Source organism: Leguminivora glycinivorella, chromosome 12 (assembly GCF_023078275.1).
Source record: "Leguminivora glycinivorella isolate SPB_JAAS2020 chromosome 12, LegGlyc_1.1, whole genome shotgun sequence".
Classification (NCBI taxonomy): domain Eukaryota; kingdom Metazoa; phylum Arthropoda; class Insecta; order Lepidoptera; family Tortricidae; genus Leguminivora; species Leguminivora glycinivorella.
Genome location: NC_062982.1, coordinates 6,343,311 through 6,365,179, shown reverse-complemented (window position 1 = coordinate 6,365,179; position 21,869 = coordinate 6,343,311). Strand labels below are relative to the sequence as shown.

The 21,869-nt window shown below is 37.0% G+C and overlaps 1 non-coding gene across 1 annotated transcript; it reads left to right on the top strand.

The window, feature by feature from the left end:
* The first annotated feature begins 12,178 nt into the window (after positions 1 to 12,178).
* LOC125232264 lies at positions 12,179 to 12,338 on the top strand. The gene has a single exon (XR_007177730.1). It is a non-coding gene; the product is annotated as a U1 spliceosomal RNA (small nuclear RNA).
* The last annotated feature ends 9,531 nt before the right edge of the window (positions 12,339 to 21,869 follow it).

The window sequence follows — 21,869 nt, the reverse complement described above, 5'->3', positions numbered from 1 at the left end:
CAATATTGTTTGAATCGACATAAAACTACGTTATTTGAATCGACATAAACTTGTTTAGAGACGATACGTATGAGCTTGTACTCGCTATGGTTATTCAATAATAAGTTGAATTTCAATGTGCGCAGAGATTAAAGTTGCTTAAACGGTTTAATAATTAAAATGATAGGGTAACCTTTAAGACTGGGTTTGGTTTTCGTTAGAGGTTATTTAAGTTAACTGTATCAGATAGGCTTACCCTATCAAACAGTCACCCTTACAAAAGGTTACCATTATGGTTGGGGTTTTTAAAACAACTTCTAAAATAAGCCTATGAAAAACCCCGGTTATGGTAAGCGGTTCCGGTCCCTGGTCATCATCCTCAATACCCAACGACTGTGGCATACCAAGGTAGGTACTTATAGGTTTCTGATTTAGAGATAGATATGAACGACACATTGTCTCAGAAAAGTGTAAATTTTCTGAATTTACTACCTTCCCCCGCTATACATGCATATCCGCACTCTTATCGACACCAAATTCCATTTTGATGGTGGTACTGAAAACTTCTGTGTTTTTCAATAGCACCATCAGATCTTGGGTGTACGGTGAAAATTGTTTGAGATCTTCCAAGTACAGAAGGTAAGAAATGACTTCACCCTCTCTCTGAAGCTGGCAACCTAGCCCAGAATTCTTCAGCAGAGTGCCGAGAGGATTCAGAGTTTAGCAGAACCACTATGGACTCAAATGTCACCCTGGAATATTTCATTATGAAGTCCGGCGGGCCAAGGGGATCATCCCTGACTCCTGTCTGACGAAGGACTGTGGTCCACTGCCTCATACCTACATGCGGCCAGGACGGATATTAAAACTGCATTAAGTTTATACAGCTCCAATATCCGTCTCAGCTATAAGTGAGGCACCGAATCTGTGCCTTCTTATAGTGAATCCAAGCGGCCGAGATGGCCTTTTGTTCCGCTGAACTTGTTGGCTAGATAGATTAGAATAGGAGCTCTTTAGTATCGCGGGACTCAACCCTACCAAAGACATTTTGAGCGGAAGCCAAAATATTGTTAGAGGTAATGTTCGCGTTAAAGTTTGCTCTCAAAATAGATGGAAAGAGCTTGTATAGTGCAGGCATTAGGCAAGCACGTAATGGGTCTATAGTTTTTTGCTTCCGTGTTACTACCGGACTTATACAGCAGGAAAGTAACACCAGTTGGATCCAAGATCTTGCGCTTGGCTTGTTGAAATTGCGTTGCCAGCCAGAAGTTCCGCGGAGAAGGAGAAGCGGAGTCCGCGCGAGCAGCGAGAGCCACCTAGCGAAGCCAATCAAGTGTGGCGTCATCCAGCCGCTTTGACTGCTGAATGACGCGCACCTGATCCGATAGCCGTTGGTCCGACACGGTGGTGGATGGCTCAAGTGCCTGAAACAGACGTAGCATCTGAAACGGTACGCGGATAGCCAGGTCCCGCCCTCTGTAGCCCCATTATTATCATTTCCTTCCAAACTGATTCATTCCCTTCCACGCCAAAATTGGAAGGAAATGGACGGAAATGAATTAGAGCGGAATGAAGTTTTAACGTTTATTTCAAATATCTTCGCCGTCTCTCGGACTTCAAGGCCACAAAGCAAGCCAAATGAAGACATACCTAAATGATAATAAATTAACTTGACAAGCAATTTCTTTCACTACATAATGTCAAAATAATAACCGGATGGTAATGAGTACTTACCCAGGACGAAACTGGATTTTGATGAGGAGAATCGAAATTGTTGGTAAACCATTAACGTGCGTCCTTCCCCATTGACAAATCGTGGCAGGCTGAGGCGGCAGAGACACGCGGGGATCACGGGTGTTTGTAAATAAAGGCGCGTTCAAACTGGACAAGTCTGACAATTTTTTCGACTGGAAATGAAATTGCGCGCGTGACAAAATTAAAAAGTGCGTTCTCTCTATGAAAGATGCACGCTAGCTAAGCTGAATATGCACTTATATAGTATTAGTTATATACTTACTTCTAATCAATAAAGAAAACTGGGGTTTGTCTGTAAATTATGGGAGTTTTGTAATTTTGAACTTCATGGTACGCCATTTTTGGTAAGAGGGAAATGAAGATTTCGCATGTTTTTTATTTTTATAAAAAAAACTATAAGAGCTAGCAAATTTCCAACATGCTCGCCTTATGTTTAAAACTTAAAATACAACTTTTAAAAATAACCACTTGTACATGAGAGTCATCTTAACGCTTGATCCGAGCTCAAACACCAAATCGGCACGAAAAGATAGAACGACCCACTAATATTATTAATGCGAAAGTATGTCTGTTTGTTTCTCCGTCTTTCACGGAAAAACGGAGCGACGAATTGACGTGATTTTTTAAAGTGGAGATAGTTGAAAGGATGGAGAGTGACATAGGCTACTTTTTGTCTCTTTCTAACGCGAGCGACGCCGCGTGCAAAAGCTAGTGTAATATATAAAGCTGCAACACGACTGACATTTTTCAAAAAACAGCCAGAAGGAGGTTCCGCCGGTGGCAGTGTTTGGTGTGGCCGTATAGAGGTTTGTCCTGCAACCCTGTAAAAATCCGACCGTCGGTCTACCTGTTCCAGGTAAAAAAATGTTGGACGGCCTGACCAAACGGCGGGAGATAGCCAAGGGGTGTTCGACCAAATGTCATGCCCTGGGTTGTTTTTGACGCTGCCATTTTTTTTTTCAAAATGACCGTCTTTTTAGGGTTCCGTAGTCAACTAGCAACCCTTATAGTTTCGCCATGTCTGTCTGTCCGTCCGTCCGTCCGTCCGTCCGTCCGTCCGTCCGTCCGTCCGTCCGTCCGTCCGTCCGTCCGCGGATAATCTCAGTAACCGTTAGCACTAGAAAGCTGAAATTTGGTACCAATATGTATATCAATCACGCCAACAAAGTGCAAAAATAAAAAATGGAAAAAAATGTTTTATTAGGGTACCCCCCCCCCCCTACATATAAAGTGGGGGCTGATATTTTTTTTCATGCCAACCCCAACGTGTGATATATTGTTGGATTGGTATTTAAAAATGAATAAGGGTATACTAAAATCGTTTTTTGATAATATTAATATTTTCGGAAATAATCGCTCCTAAAGGAAAAAAAAGTGCGTCCCCCCCCCTCTAACTTTTGAACCATATATTTAAAAAATATGAAAAAAATCCCAAAAGTAGAACTTTATAAAGACTTTCTAGGAAAATTATTTTGAACTTGATAGGTTTAGTAGTTTTTGAGAAAAATACGGAAAACTACGGAACCCTACACTGAGCGTGGCCCGACACGCTCTTGGCCGGTTTTTTAGACGATTTTTCAAGTTTGTCGTAGAGCACTCTAATTTTGGTCGTAGAATCTCCAAGCAGCCTTGATTAGAATGAAATAAAAAAAAATTGAAAAATGCGACAAATGTGAGAAAACTGGCTACTTTTGTTTTGTATGACAACTTTTAAATCGTAAGAGATAGCCGTGGGTGCTCGACCAAATGTCATACAGATCTCGGAGTAGAAAAAAGTTGTATTAAAAAATATTCAAAATGGCCGACTTTTTTTAAATTTCAAAATGGTCCTAGCGCGCTGAGATTTGGCACACGAGTGGACGGCCGACGGATTAGTATTCAAAAAGAATATTATTGAAAAATTTCAAATGGCGGCCTTTGTGGGCAAATTGAAATTTGTATGGAAGATTTTTTTTAATAACCATATCTCCGTAACGGTAGGAAAAAGGTCAAAAAAGCTTGAACTACACAATTTCAAAATGACCGACTTTGATTTTGGGAAATTTGACTTTGTCCCCTCTCGCCGCCGTTTTTGACTTTTCCAAAAAAAAAATTCTCATTCCATTTTTGGTCCCCGTTTTTACCACGTGCCAAATTTTACCGCGCTCGGACCGAAGATAAAAAAAAATAATTCAAAGTCGGCCATTTTGAAATTTTGTAAATGCCATTCGATGGACCTAAGATAACTGTACCACATTAGTTCAAACACTTTAACCTTTTTCCTACCGTTACGGAGCTATGGCGATTAAAAAAAACCTCCATACAAATTTCAATTGGGGTTCAAAGGCAGCCATTTTGAATTTTTAGAAATTTTCTTTTTGTATACTAATCTTGGGGCGGCTATCCACCCGTGTTGCGACGTACAGACTTGCAATTTTGAGTTTTAAGTATGTTATTATAGCTTACTAGACGACGAAAATTTCTGCGTTCCGGTCTTATCCAGAGGTTCTCAAATAGGGGCCTGAAAATGCGGCGAAATGGTTCCAGTAAAGGATGGTACGGCAGTGTTGGCTTCGTGCTCGACTTGACGGGGGTACTGATGCCGTGCCCCCAGATTAAATTATAAGATAGTTAAGTTTAATGAAAAGGTTTATCTATTTGTATTCTTTTGCAGCAGCGTCTCAGCGAATCACAATGAGTTGTCTTGCCTTCGGCCGACCAATCGTATTAGTCTCTCGTATCTAAGTAATATTTAACGAGAGCTGTGATAGGCCTGTTTAAAATTATGGATATATATTAAAATCATAGTTCAAAACGATGGTTTTTGCCATACCTTTAACAGGCTTTAACACTGGCGTGTTTATTTTTGATAGGGGATGATTTTATTATTTCATAGTATAATTCCTCAATAAGGAAATGATGTATCTATTATTTTCGAGATACCTACAGTATCAACCATTTCAAAAGCTTTAACTGTTGTTTTGTGAAAACTTTTTATATAGTACTTTGGAGACTAGTTTCGAAGTCGTGACAGTTTTCAGACGTTCGTGACTGGCATCGCCTCGGCCATTTTGTACAACCGCGTTAAGAGCAAACGTCACCCAGCGTAAAAATCAACAAAACAAATCATGCAGTGATATCATAAAGAGATACCCAAAAACGCTGGCTACGCTAACAGGACTCAGGGTTCAGCATGAGCTAAAGCTTAGATACTACTTTCCCAAGCGCTTATCATGATGAGTCGTACCAAAACAGCGTGTCTTTATATAATCTCTATATTGGTACCAAACCTGAGTTCTACTAGGTACAGCCGAGCCAGTGTCAGCTCAGTGTCAGCTCTATCTTGGATACTGCTCACCCACGAACTCACCGTGACGATTTCTTTAATTACGATGATAATTTGTTTGTTATTTTTCGAAATACATTAACTTTAATGACAATTGGCGTTCATTAATTTTTAATGTTTAATGACAATTAACCTTTTGACTGTGTAATTTTTGTTAATTACCGTTCGGCCAATACTCCTAGGCATTTCTTGCAGCCAATCAATAAATAATATCCTAAAACATCTGGACGACCGAGCTTCGCTCGGTTCTATTTTATTATATCACGTCTTTAGAAAAAAAAACTTATAAATACAAGAACAAAAAAAAACAAAACAAAAAATTAAAACTTAATTTCTGGCCGGGATTCGAAACCCTGACACCTGCAATCTGTCTGCGAACATTAGACCGACCTCGTACGACTGAGCTAAGCGCAGCCGATGTGCGCGGGGCGAAATTAACGACCATATTTAATGTTTACTAACGCGAAAGAAAAACTCATTAAAACTCCATAATTCGCCGTTTTCCGGGACCTAAGGCTACGCTAGATCGATTTTCCAACCCCGAGAACCCCTACATAACAAATTTCAGCGAAGCTAATCTTCGGGTGGCCGTCCACCCGTGTGACAAATCTCAGCGCGCTAGGACCATTTTGAAATTTTTCAAAAAAAAAGTCAGCCATATTGATTTTTTTAATGAAACTTTTTTCTACTTAAAACCCTGTATGACATTTGGTCGAGCAGCCCCGGCTATCTCTTACCGTTTAAAAGTTGCCATACAAAACAAAAGTGGCCAGTTTTCTCACATTTGTAGTATTTTTCAATTTTTTTTATTTCATTCCAATCAAGGCCTCTTGGAGATTCTACAACAAAAATTTGAGCACTCTACGACAAACTTGAAAAATCTTCAAAAAAAGTCGGCCATTTTGAAAAAAAAAAAAAATGGCGGCGTCAAAAACTGCCCAGGGTCCTCTATGACATTTTGGTCGAGCACCCCCCGGCTATCTCCTGCCGTTTGGCCAGACCGTTCAACATTTTTTTACCCGGAACCGGTAGACCGACGGTCGGATTTTTCCGGGGTCGCAAGATCAACCTCTATACTACCACAGCCACACCAAATACTGCCACCTGCAAAATCTCCTGGCTATTTTTGGAAAAATGTCAGTCGGGTTGCAGCTTTATATTATATAGAAAAATAGAATAGAATATAGAAATGATAAATAAATGAATATACAAGAATTGCTCATTTAAAAGTATATGATATTCTTAAAGAAAATATATAAGTTATATTTAACCAAATTAACATGCAAAGAATTAAGTTATTTTATTTCATCTTTGTTTAAACGACAGGTAGGATAGGATAAGATTGGCTTAATAGTAATTTGAGGAAAGATTTCGTTTAATTTTTATCTAAAAAACCGGCCGAGAGCGTGTCGGGCCACGCTCAGTGTAGGGTTCCGTAGTTTTTCGTATTTTTCTCAAAAACTACTGAACCTATCAAGTTCAAAACAATTTTCCTAGAAAGTCTTTATAAAAAATTTTTTTCATATTTTTTAAACATATGGTTCAAAAGTTAGAGGGGGGACGCACTTTTTTTTCCTTTAGGAGCGATTATTTCCGAAAATATTAATATTATCAAAAAACGATCTTAGTAAACCCTTATTCATTTTTAAATACCTATCCAACAATATATCACACGTTGGGGTTGGAATGAAAAAAAATATCAGCCCCCACTTTACATGTAGGGGGAGGTACCCTAACAAAACATTTTTTTCCATTTTTTATTTTTGCACTTTGTTGGCGTGATTGATATACATATTGGTACCAAATTTCAGCTTTCTAGTGCTTACGGTTACTGAGATTATCCGCGGACGGACGGACGGACGGACGGACGGACGGACAAACAGACATGGCGAAACTATAAGGGTTCCTAGTTGACTACGGAACCCTAAAAACACTACGTGACGTCACGCGAGGCAAGTCCATTGGGCGTTTAGTGTTTTGTATTCGATATCAGTTATATGACTTCACCACGTTAAATATTGCCGGTTATAAAAAGTACATCCTGTATTTTGCTTTATAATCCTGTATTTTCTACATATAAATTCCTCACCATTTTACGATATAATATGATCTCGTACCAACGTCGATCCCCACATGTACTTCAAAATAAAATATGAATAATCGGCGGCGCGTGTGTTAGCTCATTGAATTATATATATTTTATGTATGTGGATTCATATTGAAAGATAAGCGCTCTGCTACCTGCATAGTGAGTGACACGCTTAAATATAAGTCTAAAGTACTTAGATGATAAATCGCATTATTTTATTTGGCAGTAGTAGTAGTAGATTCCACGATGTATACTAAATTTATTATTTATAAATTAAATTATTTACTGACGCATGTGGAAAATAGGTATATTAAGTTAAAATTGTTACTCTAGTAGTCTTATCAAATACAACCCTTTCAGGCTTAGCATTAAATAGCGTGATGCGCACAGTTGAAATAAATTTTGGCGTTTTGTACACAACGTGCGGTTTGTCGAATGTCGAGAGAGGCCATTGCCCTTCCCCGCTGCCGCGCCACGGCCGCGCGGTCGGTATCATAATACCTACACTACCCGCGTCACTGCGCTCGCTTGACTTGATCGAACGCAAATATTAATACCGTATTATTTTTCGAAGCATTCTATTAAACTTACCCAAATTCACGTATCTTATTTATCTTGTCTTTTTAGTTAATAAGATAAGAACTCTAGTAACTTTAATATTTTTTTGGAATGGTAAAAACCTATTTTTGCTAAATTATCGCAAATTTTATCAAGCACTGGAGTAGGAAAACACAATTTCAGTTTATTGATATATTTAAAGGAGGCAATGCGACGTTTCTTATTTTTTTTAACATGAATATTTTTTTGTGTCTGTTTCGCTAGGTATGACAAATTGTCATATAGCACTCGAGTAAATTGACCCAAACTACGTATACACGCTAAAAATATCATTCTAAATGCAATACAGTTACATTTTTTCTCTCGAATATTTTTTTTACCACATTAGGTCAAATTAAAAATTATAACCACAAATTACCAAATTACTAAAAAAGCACCCTAGGAATGTGACCCAAAACGAAATGTTAAATTTATATGTTATCAATGTATTTATAAACGAAAACAAAATCGACTTTAATATTTTTTTAACTTAGGGCCCAAAATATAGCCAGCGCCGCAGGACTACATAGTTAGTTACATACACGACGACCTAATAAAAGCGTGTTAAAAAGTATCACCATCTTCGATCTTATGGCAGGTCATTAGTCAATCAATCTTAGTGTTTGTGGTAAAGGACGATGAATTAAATCTAGAAAATTGAGTGTGTGTTATGTGTGTGTTGGTGTATTAGTGAATTACGTGTTTTTTTTTTAATGTTAAGGCAAGGCAGAGGCATTTTGGAACTTTAATGGAAAAAATGCTTTTTCCCCTCACTAGCTTGGAGACACGTGTTTTGTCCACCAGTGTTAAAACCACCAACCAGCCATCACCACCACCATTGTACCAGCGGGTAAAACGCATTTTATCCACTAGTGGGTAAAGTAATTTGACCTTGAATAAAGTCAAATTAACTGCTTTAAAATTGATAAAAGTGGGTTAATCTAGTGGTGAAGATGTTTTACCACCTGTGGAACTACTGGAAGCAGTGATAAACGCGTTTTTTGCGTTGTAGTTTCCTCGCTATAGTGAAGGGAAAAGTTTTGTGTTACACTCGGGTGCAAATGTATTTTACTTCTCGTGTATTAAAAAACTCGCAAATTCAGGATTCTATTCTTGAACCACTCTCTTCGCTCGTGGTTCAACTATAGGATCCTTTCGCTAGCTCGTTTTTCAACTCCACACTCGGCGTTAAAATACAACTTTGCACTCTTGTATAACAAATAACTATTATAATATTGGTCACCCACCAAAACAATCCACCTCCTATTTTGCATTTCCCGATAATCCCGCAGACACTTCGAACCCCGCATCGACTAAATCTCGGGCCAGACTTAAAAAAACCTTTGTATTAAAAATTGCAACCCGGACAATTGGTATAGCCACAGACAGAGACGAAAAAACTGTCCCCTGCCACAAACCGGGAGAAGAAAGGGGATAGCACGATGTGCAATGTTCATTAAAGAGGGTCAGCGTAGGCTTGGGGGGTGTAATTTCCCCTCCCCACTTGTGGTCCTCTTTTTAATTTGTTCTTGAAAATCAGGGCTGTCGCGTTTTTTTTTGGGAAAATTGGCGTTGCAGCGGTTGGCCAGTGAGTTTGAGTTTCGATCGGTGATTCTCTTATTGTATTTGGTTGAGAGCTAAAGTACATTCGAGATTTGAACTTGTAGTGACGCATCATACATACAGGTATCGTACGTATGATTGTTTTCCGTCGTATTTTCGTTTGTAAACGTTCGTATTTGTCTGGCTAGTTCAGTCAACGTCCGAGTCAGTGAAATGAAAAAAAAAATGAATGAAAATTGTAGGTACGTTCGTGAGTTTCCGTTGAAGCACGAAGGAAAAACATTTCGCGCTACATGCATGTGTACTTATGTCTACCAGGTATTTATGTATTTTGAAGCTGTAATAGAATTTCCCAATACAGTGAGTTTAACTTCCTCCAATTAGACAAGAAAATAGAGTTTTGTATTACGTATATTCAAAGATAATGAATATTGTATAAACCATACCTACTTTCATATTGTAGGTACTTAGTGAGGTACTCAAGGAGACTGATACTAAGGAGAAAGCTACTAGAATTCGAGATATCATATTTGCTAAGGTGAGAATGCATCTGCCATTTATTACGACACAGCATTCTAGACAAACGAGTAGATTGTGCGAAAAGACGTACATTTGGCACATTTGCTTTGATCTAACCAAGTGAACATCATGCAACGATGCATTAGTCCTTTGATGTTACATAAAAAATCAGGTGTTCATATTCTCCTGCATTCGAATTCCCTTTTCATCCTAGCTAGCTAAAATTCACATAAGGTACAATAGCGGGTATAGATAAGTCTTTCTAAATTAAACCGTAGATTATATTTTCATATATATTGCTTGAGACCTTTCGATTGTCAATTTGTCATCAACTCTGGCCAGCGAAATAAAAAGAGTGTGGCCATAAGAGTATCGAGAACTGGTATTTTTTCCTCGAGAGCTAATATTCAAATTTACATTTGAATATGACGAATTTTTCCAAGTAAACAGTAATAAGACCTTAGTGACCGGCCACATCAGAACGTCGCGTGTCTCGGGGCGCGCAACGGACGTCCGCGCCACGCCACCTGAGTGTAATTCAAAAAGCGTCTCCTCAGTATATTTTGTATAGGAAGGACGTATTAAGACGCGCCCCAGTTGGCGTGCGGGCGGCGTGGCGCGCGCCGCGCCGCTTGGCGGCGCGCCTTACGTCCTTCCTATACAAAATATACTGAGGAGACGCTTTTTGAATTACACTCAGGTGGCGTGGCGCGGACGTCCGTTGCGCGCCCCGACACACGCGACGCTCTGATGTGGCCGGTACCTTAGATTTAGACGACTGTAGGTAGTGTAGGTATATGTTCCCGATTCCTTTGCTGATATTTGTATTTAGGTACATTACTTGATTTGTAAAATAAAAAAAACCGCCTGGATCTGTGATTCAAATTAGTTACCGAAGGACACCACAAATTCGCCGGCAGGCTTAAAAAAAATGGCAGGATGACCTTGAAGAATTTTGCAGCGACTGGCAGGAGACCATCGCCCATATGCCCTCTTTCTACTGGGTCATCAGCTAACACCCAACGGCTACAGTGGCAGCAGGTCTTTAAATTTCATGATTTTAACCGTAGGTACAAGGTACAAAGATTAAAGTACAAACGTACCTGGCAAGCTTCAAGCTTTTGCAACAACTTCTAAAATAACCCTTGTGGCTTGTTTCTACAATTTGTCTATAAACCTACTAACCTAGAGACAGCCCTGTGATCCCGAGACGTCGCCAGGAGGCGCGGCGTCTTATCAACGAATTAATTCTAGACTAACGAAGACCGGGGGCGGCCCCGCGATTAACACAACCACCCCTCGTGACTGGCCTTAAGAACCTGTAGAATTGGCAGATAATGTTTAATTTGAACATTTTGATTGTGATCTGGGATGATGGATAAATAGTGGTGAAGGTATGTGGTTAACACACCACTCCTCGCAAATGGTCTTAAGAATCTTAGAGTTGGCAATTGGTAGATAATGTTGGCAACTTTGGGAAAGGAAATAACTTGGCAACTAAAGTAAACACGTCCAAATCGACCTCCGGCCGTGCCGGAAATCAAAGGTCCTCCTTACGCCCAACGTCCTTACCATTAGACCACCCGGAAATTATTATATTCTTTGGCGGTTAAATCTTTGCCTTTGACTAACTTTACAATTTATTAAATACAGATAAAAATATTAATTGAGAAACAAATCTGTTACTTAAGTAAATTGACAAATTGGACAAAGTCTTCGACTGATGAACTTCGGATTCAAACCGGTGTCAATAGCTAACTATCACGGCTAATGCTATGAGCACTAAGCCACTCCGCAAGGTCCGTACCCGTACCAATTTTTCGATTAGGTATATAATATAGTAAGACTTGGCACCTTTGACCAACTCTAAGGGCAGGCGGTTCCTAGGTTCAGTGGCGTTCATAAGATAATTTGGATTTTAATTGGAAAATTGTGATTGTAATCTGGTTAATGTTGGATAAATACTGGCGAAGGCAAAAGTGATTAATTACTCAATTCAATTTTCTGCAGGAACCAGTTCATTCTCGGCCTCACGTGTAATTATTGCAGATAATCTGGGCACTGGCACTGTAGAACCTTTTCACAGTAAACGTCAAAGTGATTTTTTGACAAATACAGCACGGTGCAAGACAGGATTCCAGAGTGGCTTAGGATTCAAATTGTATGACTGTACCTATAAAATGAAGGAAGGTTATGTAGGCACTCAGATGGTAAAAATAAGGCCGATAGGAAAGTAGATGAAAGATTAATGTTATCTATCGCTTATCGGAGACGAAAGTGATGGCTGAAAATTTGGAAAAATATTGTCAATAAGGTTTCTACGAAAATATGACATAGGCATTAATTATGTTAATCATTTCTGGCATAGGGGACACCGTGATCAAGAAGACGGTTTCCCCAGGGCGAGACTCTTCCATTACACTGCGGTTGGGTTGACCCTTGCTATTTATTATCCCTAATCTGGATAACTCGGATACGTAATTTTTGGTAGTGGATCTTTTGAATGTTTTGGATATGAAATAAATTTTGTATCTGATTTCTCTCATTGGTTCCTTCTGCATTCAAGTTTAGACAAACTTCGATGGTAGACCTTTGAATAATAAATTATACCTATTAAATTATGTATGACTGTGCCGGCCTATGTGTATCGAGAAGATTTGTAATTATGAATTTATGAAATTTGTCCATTTGTCGATCGAGAGCTAGATTAAATCTCAAAATTTCTTCTTGTCACCTCTATCTCGTTCATGCGCCATCATCCCAAGGTCCGAGCGGGTGGCATATTAAGACGAAGTTGGAAGTAAAAAAAGGCGAAAAAGAGTTTTATATTCTCTCTCGAATGGGAAGAAATAGGAGAAATCTTTCTCATTTAGCCACCAGTTCGGAGTCGGGACTTGGAGGAGACGCACTGCTATCTTAACTTGCAGTAATTAGATTAAAAAGTTTACTCACTTCTTCGCACATTTTTGTCTATTTTTGTTCGCAGTGTCTTAAACAGTGTTTTGTGTTTTGATACCTTTACCTATATACAGTTTGATGTTAGTATTTTTTACAATAGCAAGATGAATCGTGTATAATGTCTCTTGTTGCTACTCGGAGTATATGTGTACAATTACGAGCGCGGCGTTCAACGTGTTAAGTTTTGACTCTCATGTGCGGGTAGTTCGAAAATCTCACGTTCATGACAACTTTAGTCAGTGACGGATCGTTCGGATGGAGACCTGGTTCTTTTATTTTACGTGCGTAAGCTTTAAAAGCTAAATCAAAATATGGAATGTTGACCAAAACAGTGTCACAGTGACGCACATTTGTGAAATCTCCATAATGTGAAAGTGAGTTCGCGCAAGTGTTCCATCGGGGAAAATGGAAATTCTCAGTAACAGTGATCATTTATTGCCGCGCCATTGAGCTGTGAATTGCTGAAAGGCTTTAAATTGACGGTAAATATTGCTTTTCTAAAGGACTGGTTGCGTAAATGATTTCTCGGCTTTGATTGTAACTTTTGAACTCCAATGTGTATGTTCGAATATAATTTTGGTTTTGTATACTTAATGTAATTACGATTGGTTTGAGGCAAAACATAGGATGTGTTGTGATGGAAATTCGGTTAATGAAAATATTGAATGCAGAAAAATCTGCAGATTTGGAGGAGATAAATAAATTTCTCCGTTCGATTGATTGGAAGGTCATAAATTCTTACCTATTTGACGCATCTAACGGCCATTATGACGCATAATGGCCGTTAGATGCGTCAAATCAAATCTCGTATACTTGGTAATATTTGTCAAACCAATTCCTAGGTAACAATACCTATACAATCCTATCAGAATTCATATCAATAAAAAAAAACCGAAATTCTTTCAGCCATTGCTTGGTCCAAACCTCACTCAATCGATAACCATTTAAATGCAAGTTAAGCACAAATTTAGGGATTCTAAAAGCACTTGAAACAATATCTCCCCGGGAGGGTCATACTCCTTCGTTATCCCTAAAACCTACGGCGGAAAATTTCATTTCAATACCGGGTACGCGGTAGTACCTTTGCAAACATGGTGCTGTTGATATTGCTAGTAGACTCGATCTAAAGTTTGACTTGAATAATTAGAGCTAATTACCAAAATTTGGCAAAATTATGGCGCTTACGAGGCTTGGCTCGTATAAGAATAAGCGTCAAATTTTTATTCACGACTATTTTGACACTTTTTGTTATTACAAAGTGGTTCTGAGATAGTTTGACCCTTGATAGATTATGAGACAATTTGATAGCTAGCTGGGTAGGACTGGTGTCCTGACTGACCGTGGTGAGTATGTCCGGATGTTCTGCTCTACAGGTCGTAATTCTTAATCGATTCTAATGAAATTTTGTAACTAGGTTAAGATTAATATTTTTTTTGTTGGTCTTGTTTTTGGAAAGTTTATAAAATGCGGATACTGTTATAAAGAGCTTAAGTGCCAATAGTGTATATGACGCTTAAGACTAATGTGACTTGACTGTGATAATGACTGAAAGGACTAAGTATTTTTCACTTTTATGTTTTCTAAGCATGTCCCAAACTTGCATTGTGGGCTGTATCACCACAGTGACACTTTCAAAGAAATATTGACGCTGAGTAACAATGTTACTTATCAACCCAGAAATAGGCACAGAAATGACAATGCAACCGCAATAAGCCACTGGTTAGACTGCACGTTCGCCTCACAAATAATATCCTTCCGAACATCCCGCTGGACCGGGGCTTAATATGCATTAGGGGTAAGTATCCCAAATTTCTCCGGAAAAATGTATGAGGGCAACCCGACCGTGACGAATAAGTGGATTATGATCCGCCGTCTCGCTTTGGCGTTGAGTATCCTCCCGCTCGCACGATCCCTGAAAAAATGGGAGAGTTAAGTATGGAGTGCGACTGTGTTTTGTTTGTTGTTATTTTATATCTATTGTCTATTTATCTCGCAATGTTGGGCGTTAATTTTGATCAGGGTCCTGATTTTTAATTGAGATGAAATGTTGCATAGGTACATCACGGAAAGCAAATGAAAATGCAATATTATAATGATATGGAACTGGTGTGGTAATGAAAACAGCTCTCCTGTGTTTGATCATGGGGTCAAGAGCGCCACTTTTTTTTGCGATAGGAGGTAAACGAGCAGACATAACTGATAGCATGGTCGCACGATCTTCCGATGAGACCATCAAGTGAGAAAGATGGAAGAAATCAATGACGCATAAATATAAAACCGGCCAAGAGCGTGTCGGGCCACGCTCAGTGTAGGGTTCCGTAGTTTTCCGTATTTTTCTCAAAAACTACTGAACCTATCAAGTTCAAAACAATTTTCCTAGAAAATCTTTATAAAGTTCTACTTTTGTGATTTTTTTCATATTTTTTAAACATATGGTTCAAAAGTTAGAGGGGTGGGGGGACGCACTTTTTTTTCCTTTAGGAGCGATTATTTCCGAAAATATTAATATTATCAAAAAACGATCTTAGTAAACCCTTATTCATTTTTAAATACCTATCCAACAATATATCACACGTTGGGGTTGGAATGAAAAAAAATATCAGCCCCCACTTTACATGTAGGGGGGTACCCTAATAAAACATTTTTTTCCATTTTTTATTTTTGCACTTTGTTGGCGTGATTGATATACATATTGGTACCAAATTTCAGCTTTCTAGTGCTGACGGTTACTGAGATTATCCGCGGACGGACGGACGGACGGACGGACAGACAGACATGGCGAAACTATAAGGGTTCCTAGTTGACTATGGAACCCTAAAAACGGTAATGTTTCATGTATGTCGTTTAAAATGCCACTATTATAACCTACTAATTAAAGTTAGTGCCTTAAACTCTAATTAGTTAAGCAGTTGATACCACAATTAAAACCAGAACATAAACCACTATGGCCATAAACCATCATGTTATTCTTTATTGTTTACGATATGTCCATAAATTGTCTGATTTACGATATTTATTAGCCACGCGCGCAAGCTGTTATGCATTTTAATAGTTAATTGATATAGCCTTTTTTATGTTGATCAATACAAAAAACACATACTTATTTATATTTAGATATAAAAAAACTTCCTAGGTAACAAATATAAACTAACTGCTTCGAAACAAATGGTCACAATTTAATTTAAGTTTAATTCTAGATTTATTTAGTTTAATTTTTCTTTTAAGTTTAATTTTAGAATTATTTAGTTTAATTCTATTTTAAGACAATATTTTTAAATAAATAAATACGTCATTTTGTTCTCAATAGTAACATAATATTATCCTTGTTGGACAATAACAATCTATTTTAAGACAATATTTTTAAATAAATAAATACGTCATTTTGTTCTCAATGGTAACATAATATTATCCTTGTTGGACAATAACAATATTCTAAATCAATATTTTAATATCTGAAGACTTTATTGAACAACGTAATACAATATAATAACATAATAACACGTACACTAAAAGTAATAAAAAAATATCTAAGTCCTCGCTGTTAGGTAAGGTGCTCAGAAGGCTGGCCGCATTGCCCCGCTAGATAGCAATGCTGGCCCGGCACTGTGCCCGGTAGCCGAATGACATTTCTGCGACGCGAAATGCCGTAGAAATATAGTCTGGCTCTGTCACGCATTGGCGTATTGACGCAAGAGCGATAGAGATGGATAGCTACGAAAGAGATATTTATCGTGAGCGTTTCGTGAGCGTTTGTGCATTTGGCTACGCATACTGATCCGCTGAGCGAAACATTGGCCAGCCCTCTGGTCACCAGACCAGACGCATCTATGAAGCGTTTGATCAGCTCTTTATAGAGGAGCACGCGCCCCAGGGTTTCTGAAGACGAATTCTGTATAACGATTCAATCCGTAGGTATAAGGTGTTTTGCTCGAAATGTTTTTAGACTTAAGCAAAAAACCAGTCTTCCAAACTGACTCATACTGTAGGTACATAAAAGTCATTAAAATGGATTCATAAAACTGTTGTAAAATTTAATTTAGACAGCCATAAAAAGTGCATTTAAGTTTTTAAGTGTCGAAAATTGTTATCTCAGATGCACCTGTAATTGATTAATTAATATTGTTTTTGTGTAAAAATATATTTGCATAATTACTCAAATTGATTGAGTCTGCAGTTGTAAAACAATATTTATCTTGATTTTAAAGTGCTATAAAGTAATAAAATATATTCGAATGGTTTGATCTTTCGCATTGACGGAGACCAATAAAAATTGAAATTATGTTACAAATAAGGAATGATAAACTTGATTTTAACCGCGAGTAAAAAATAACACTCCGCCAAGAAGGCTACATTTTATACAAACGTTAGTACCTAACGCATTTTTCATAGAGTAAGACAGACCTTTTACATCTCTAATTAATTGTATAGAGTTAACTTTAGTTAGAACTTAGAATTAGTATATAATAGTATCAATTGTAATTTCAATTCAATTTTAAATATTTTCTAAATATGTACATGTGACGTGTAAAAGTGCCCCTGTGGCCTATTTGCTGAATAAATTATTTTGATTTTGATTTTGACTTTGAGTGATATAGATCAACCAAATCTTGGTACTAAAACATGGCGGCAAATTAGCTCACCGGCCAATTGTTTTCGTAAAACCTAACCTTGACGTTGGCGGAATCATCAACGAGCCATAACACTTAAAAATTGATTGAAAATGTAGGGGCGGTTTATTCCCATAGAAAATTTGAATTTCGCGCTTTTTTTAGTTCCGAAAACCTTTTTTTAAATAGTAATGTATTTTATGTAGATGAATAGTGTTTAATACCTGTCACGCAATTTGTTTCTTTCAACATCACACATCAATTTCATTCTCAAAAGCTTTGCTGATGCATGCAAAAGATATTTAAAAAAACCGGTCAAGTGCAAGTCGGACTCGCTCACCGAGGGTTCCGTACAAACTTTCAATAGTTGAATCATCAAAATGTTATTCATAGAACTCTACAGATTTGACTAAATCCCTCAAGACTCAATTTCCCACATAACAAGTAATACTTTAATATACAATTTTATTGTTAGACAACGTCCAAATAAAATCAAGACTATTCGACTTCAATAGTTTACGACTTACGACATGTCGCAAGGACGCTCCTGAACCGACCTGATTATATCAGGAAAAACGCGATGTAGGAAATGAGCGTTCAACGTACAGCGACATCTACGTACAGGAAGATGATTTTTATGGAATAATTGTTAATTGCGTGAACCGATTTTAACCATTTTGCCTCTATTTGAAAGCAGGTAATTTCATTGTTATTTTGTTAAAAAATACAGGTACAATAAACACCCGCAAGGGTGTTGAAATTGAAAATGTAAATCTGAAAGGTTTTTACAAATTAAAAAAAATATTTTCAAGATACGTGTACGATTTTATTTTTCCTGTAATATTCATTATAATAGCCATGTTTGGTGAAAATTTCATAAATTTATGTTGGTAAACTTCGGAGATAAGGGGGGGGGGAACGGTATTTTTTTTATATTTTCCTTCAAAAAACATTTTTTTTCCACAACCAAAAAATGATAAAAAATAGTTTTGATATGTACAATTTGAGCTCTTTCTAACGATACCCTAATTGATCTAGTTACTTGAAATTTTCAGTTTGCCCCCCTTTCATTTTGGCCATTTTCTATCATTTATTTTAATTAATTAAAAAAATATATACTTTCAACTTGTAGAGGTTCACAATGTTTATAACGATTCCAAATTTCATATCGATAGCATAAGTAGTTCTCGAGATATTTAACAATGTGACAGACGGACAGACAGACGGACAGAGTCGCACCATAAGGGTTCCTGTTGTACCTTTTTGGTACGGAACCCTAAAAAGGCAAGTTGAAAACATCTCAAAGGTGCCGTAGGCCATATTAGATCTTAATCATCTGTAGATTTTTTACAAACTAAGGTTTTTCACTATGATATGACTATGATTAGATTATTCACTATGTTAAGGTTATTCACTATGATTTTTTAATCGTCTTTTGAAGTCAAAAATACTCGTAACAACTTTTCATTTTGAAATTATTTGAGATTCCTAAATTGAGATTTTTAAGGTGTTGATGACATTCAAAAACAACAAGTACAAATATGAACTTTTGTAAGTTTTGTTTTCTAATTACCCCCCTTTTCTCCCGTTTTAAGGTCATAGAATAAAATGTGTTTGATACACATTTAAAAGCCGAACAAGAAATGGAACTGAACAGACAAACATACGAGCATGAACGCTTTCTTAAAGGTTTATTTTCTTATAAATTATGGAGAACCCTAAAAAGTTTTAGAACTATATAAATTAGGCAGATGTGACATGAATGAATAATATTATAAAATCAGAGACAAATCTCTAATTATAGTTGACATCTATTACTAATAGTTCGCTGTCAAAATGTCGCTATAATTTAGTTAATGGTGTCAAATCTTTTAAATCTGTTCATACTTTAGACATTATTAACTTTTTTTTATTGCGTAGGCGCTTAACCTCTGGGGTTCTTACACATAATTCACTTCGATATATGTATTATAGTGACACATACGATAACATAATGCCATAGGTATACTTTAGTACTCATACCACAAAACTGTTGGTTATAGAGGGAGTTTTAAAATCTTAGCATCCAAAATCTGGAACGACCTGCCTCCACCACTTAGAAAATATATATCCCAAAATACCTTTAAAAATAAACTGAAACTATTATTACTCTTCAAACAGAAATATAATCTAATCAGCTTTTAACAACTAACAGTAGTAGTTTTTTAGTCCTTGCCCTCAACTAATACTTTCTGTTCCTCTTTACATACATAGAATAGAATAGAATAGAAAAAGTTTTATTCGTAAACACACAGACAATAAACAATATTACATACAATCACGCCTGTATCTCATGAAGGGGTAGGCAGAGCACATGAAACTACTCTTGTTCCTCTTTGTATGTTCAATTTGTCGCTTGTTTATTATGTTACTGTCCTTTTTATGTTATTAAGTTAATATTACGTAATATGTCTGCTGTCAATTTACTTGTACAGTGGCGGTATTCCGCATCTGTTTGATATTTGTGCTGTCACTTATTTTAGTTTAGCTCTTAGCTTAGTTTATTTAGTCCGGGACCCACTGAAAATCAGCGCTTCGGCATGCCGTGGTAATATGCTGAGTGGGCTCCCAATTTAACATATAGATTGTGTTGTTGATCTTTGTTATATTTGTCCAAACTGATGTTAAATAAAAAATATTCTATTCTATTCTACTTTAGAAGTTGTCATTGCTCTTACTTGATAATTATCTGTGCTGTTTATTGCAGGCAATACATTTTTTGTTAGTAAAGTCAACGTTTTTATTCAATAATTAAATTAAAGACACGGTTAAAATAAACGCTCCTATAAAAAAAGCCCACTTAAGCATTTTCGCGAAAAGAATCACCAAAATATAATTATATGTTTTTCCTACTCAGAATCACGAGCCCTTTCGATCTAGGATAAAAAACAAGAGACCAAAAAATCGTCCCAAATTTTTATTATTATTTTGCACAAGTTACTTCTGTAACCGCTGTTAGAAGTGTTTGAAAAATAGTAACGAAGTGGAAAAATCAAATTTGGGACGCTTTTTTCCGCCTAGTAGGATGGAAAGGGTTTGTTATTATAAGTAGGATATACCTGTTTTAGAAAAAAAGTTTTTTAATCTTTTTCTCGAAAAAGCCTACTTGCTGGAAACACACTTTAGGTACCAATACCGTAATGTTTCTCACGTATATGAGTAGGCTGTTGTATTTATAACTCATAATATGTGTTTTGTGTAATGTAAAATACATAATATTTCATTTATATTGCACCTAATGACTTGTAAAAGAGCCCTTATGGCACTTGCTGAATAAATGTTAGCATTTTGTTATTATTCATGAAATGGAAAAAGATATGACCAAGGTAGATTGAAAGAAATCGATACTTACTAATTCTACAAATGGGAAAATGTGTGTCTATTTGTTTGTCCGTCTTTCACGGCAAAACGGAGCGACGAATTGACGTGATTTTGTAAATACATAGCTGAAAGGATGGAGAGTGACATAGGCTACTTTTTGTCTCTTTATTACCCCCCACTTCTCTAAAATGGACGGTGGAAGTTTGTATGCAGCATTCAGCAATTATCGAACAGCGCGGGCGCAGCCGCGGGCGAAAGCTTAAGGGCTTAGTTATAAGTATTCTAGCAAATAAATTTCTTATTCTTATTCTTATAAGCTAGTAATAATATAAAGCCTGACCAGAAATATATGTCTACGCGCCATCTTGCGGAATTTCATTAGAACTATTTTCTTCATACTAAACTAAACTGTCACTACATACATCAGAGTAACAGCGCCCTCCTGACAATAGTCATATACAGAGTGGGGCCTGTAACAAAGGCGAAAAATTGAACTCTGGGCTATTCTCCTTATACTGATCAACATTTGTTCGGCGACTTTTAAAAATAACTTGTATTTTGATTTTTATCACCCTTGAAAGTTTTTTCTAAGAGGTAATGTATTGCGAATTCTGTTAAGTCTAAAGTGTGACAGACAACGTCAATGACAACAATAATGGCGTACATTGAAGCTAATATTTATTTTGTATGAAAAATTAAAAATTTAAGACATCATAATTTTTAAAAGTCACTGAACAAATGTTGATCAGTATAAGGAGAATAGCCTACAGTTCAATTCTTCGCCTTTGTTACAGGCCCCACTCTGTATTTCTGGCCAAGCTTAAATGATGATATCCGTAGTAAATATTAACTATCAATAAAATTGCCTTTTAAATGACAGTACATAATGGGTTATTGTCAGAATGACAGCTATTATCAGATATTTCATCTTATGATATTGACAAGCGAACGCCAAGATAATTATTTTAATACGCTTTTTATGCATTTCAATTATTATGTATGTGTTGATAAAGAGATAATGAGATGTAACCGCGGTATTTATTGTAGGTAGATATTTTACACATACGATAAATGATGCAAACGAGCAATCAAATCGCCTGACGGTAAGAAAAATTAC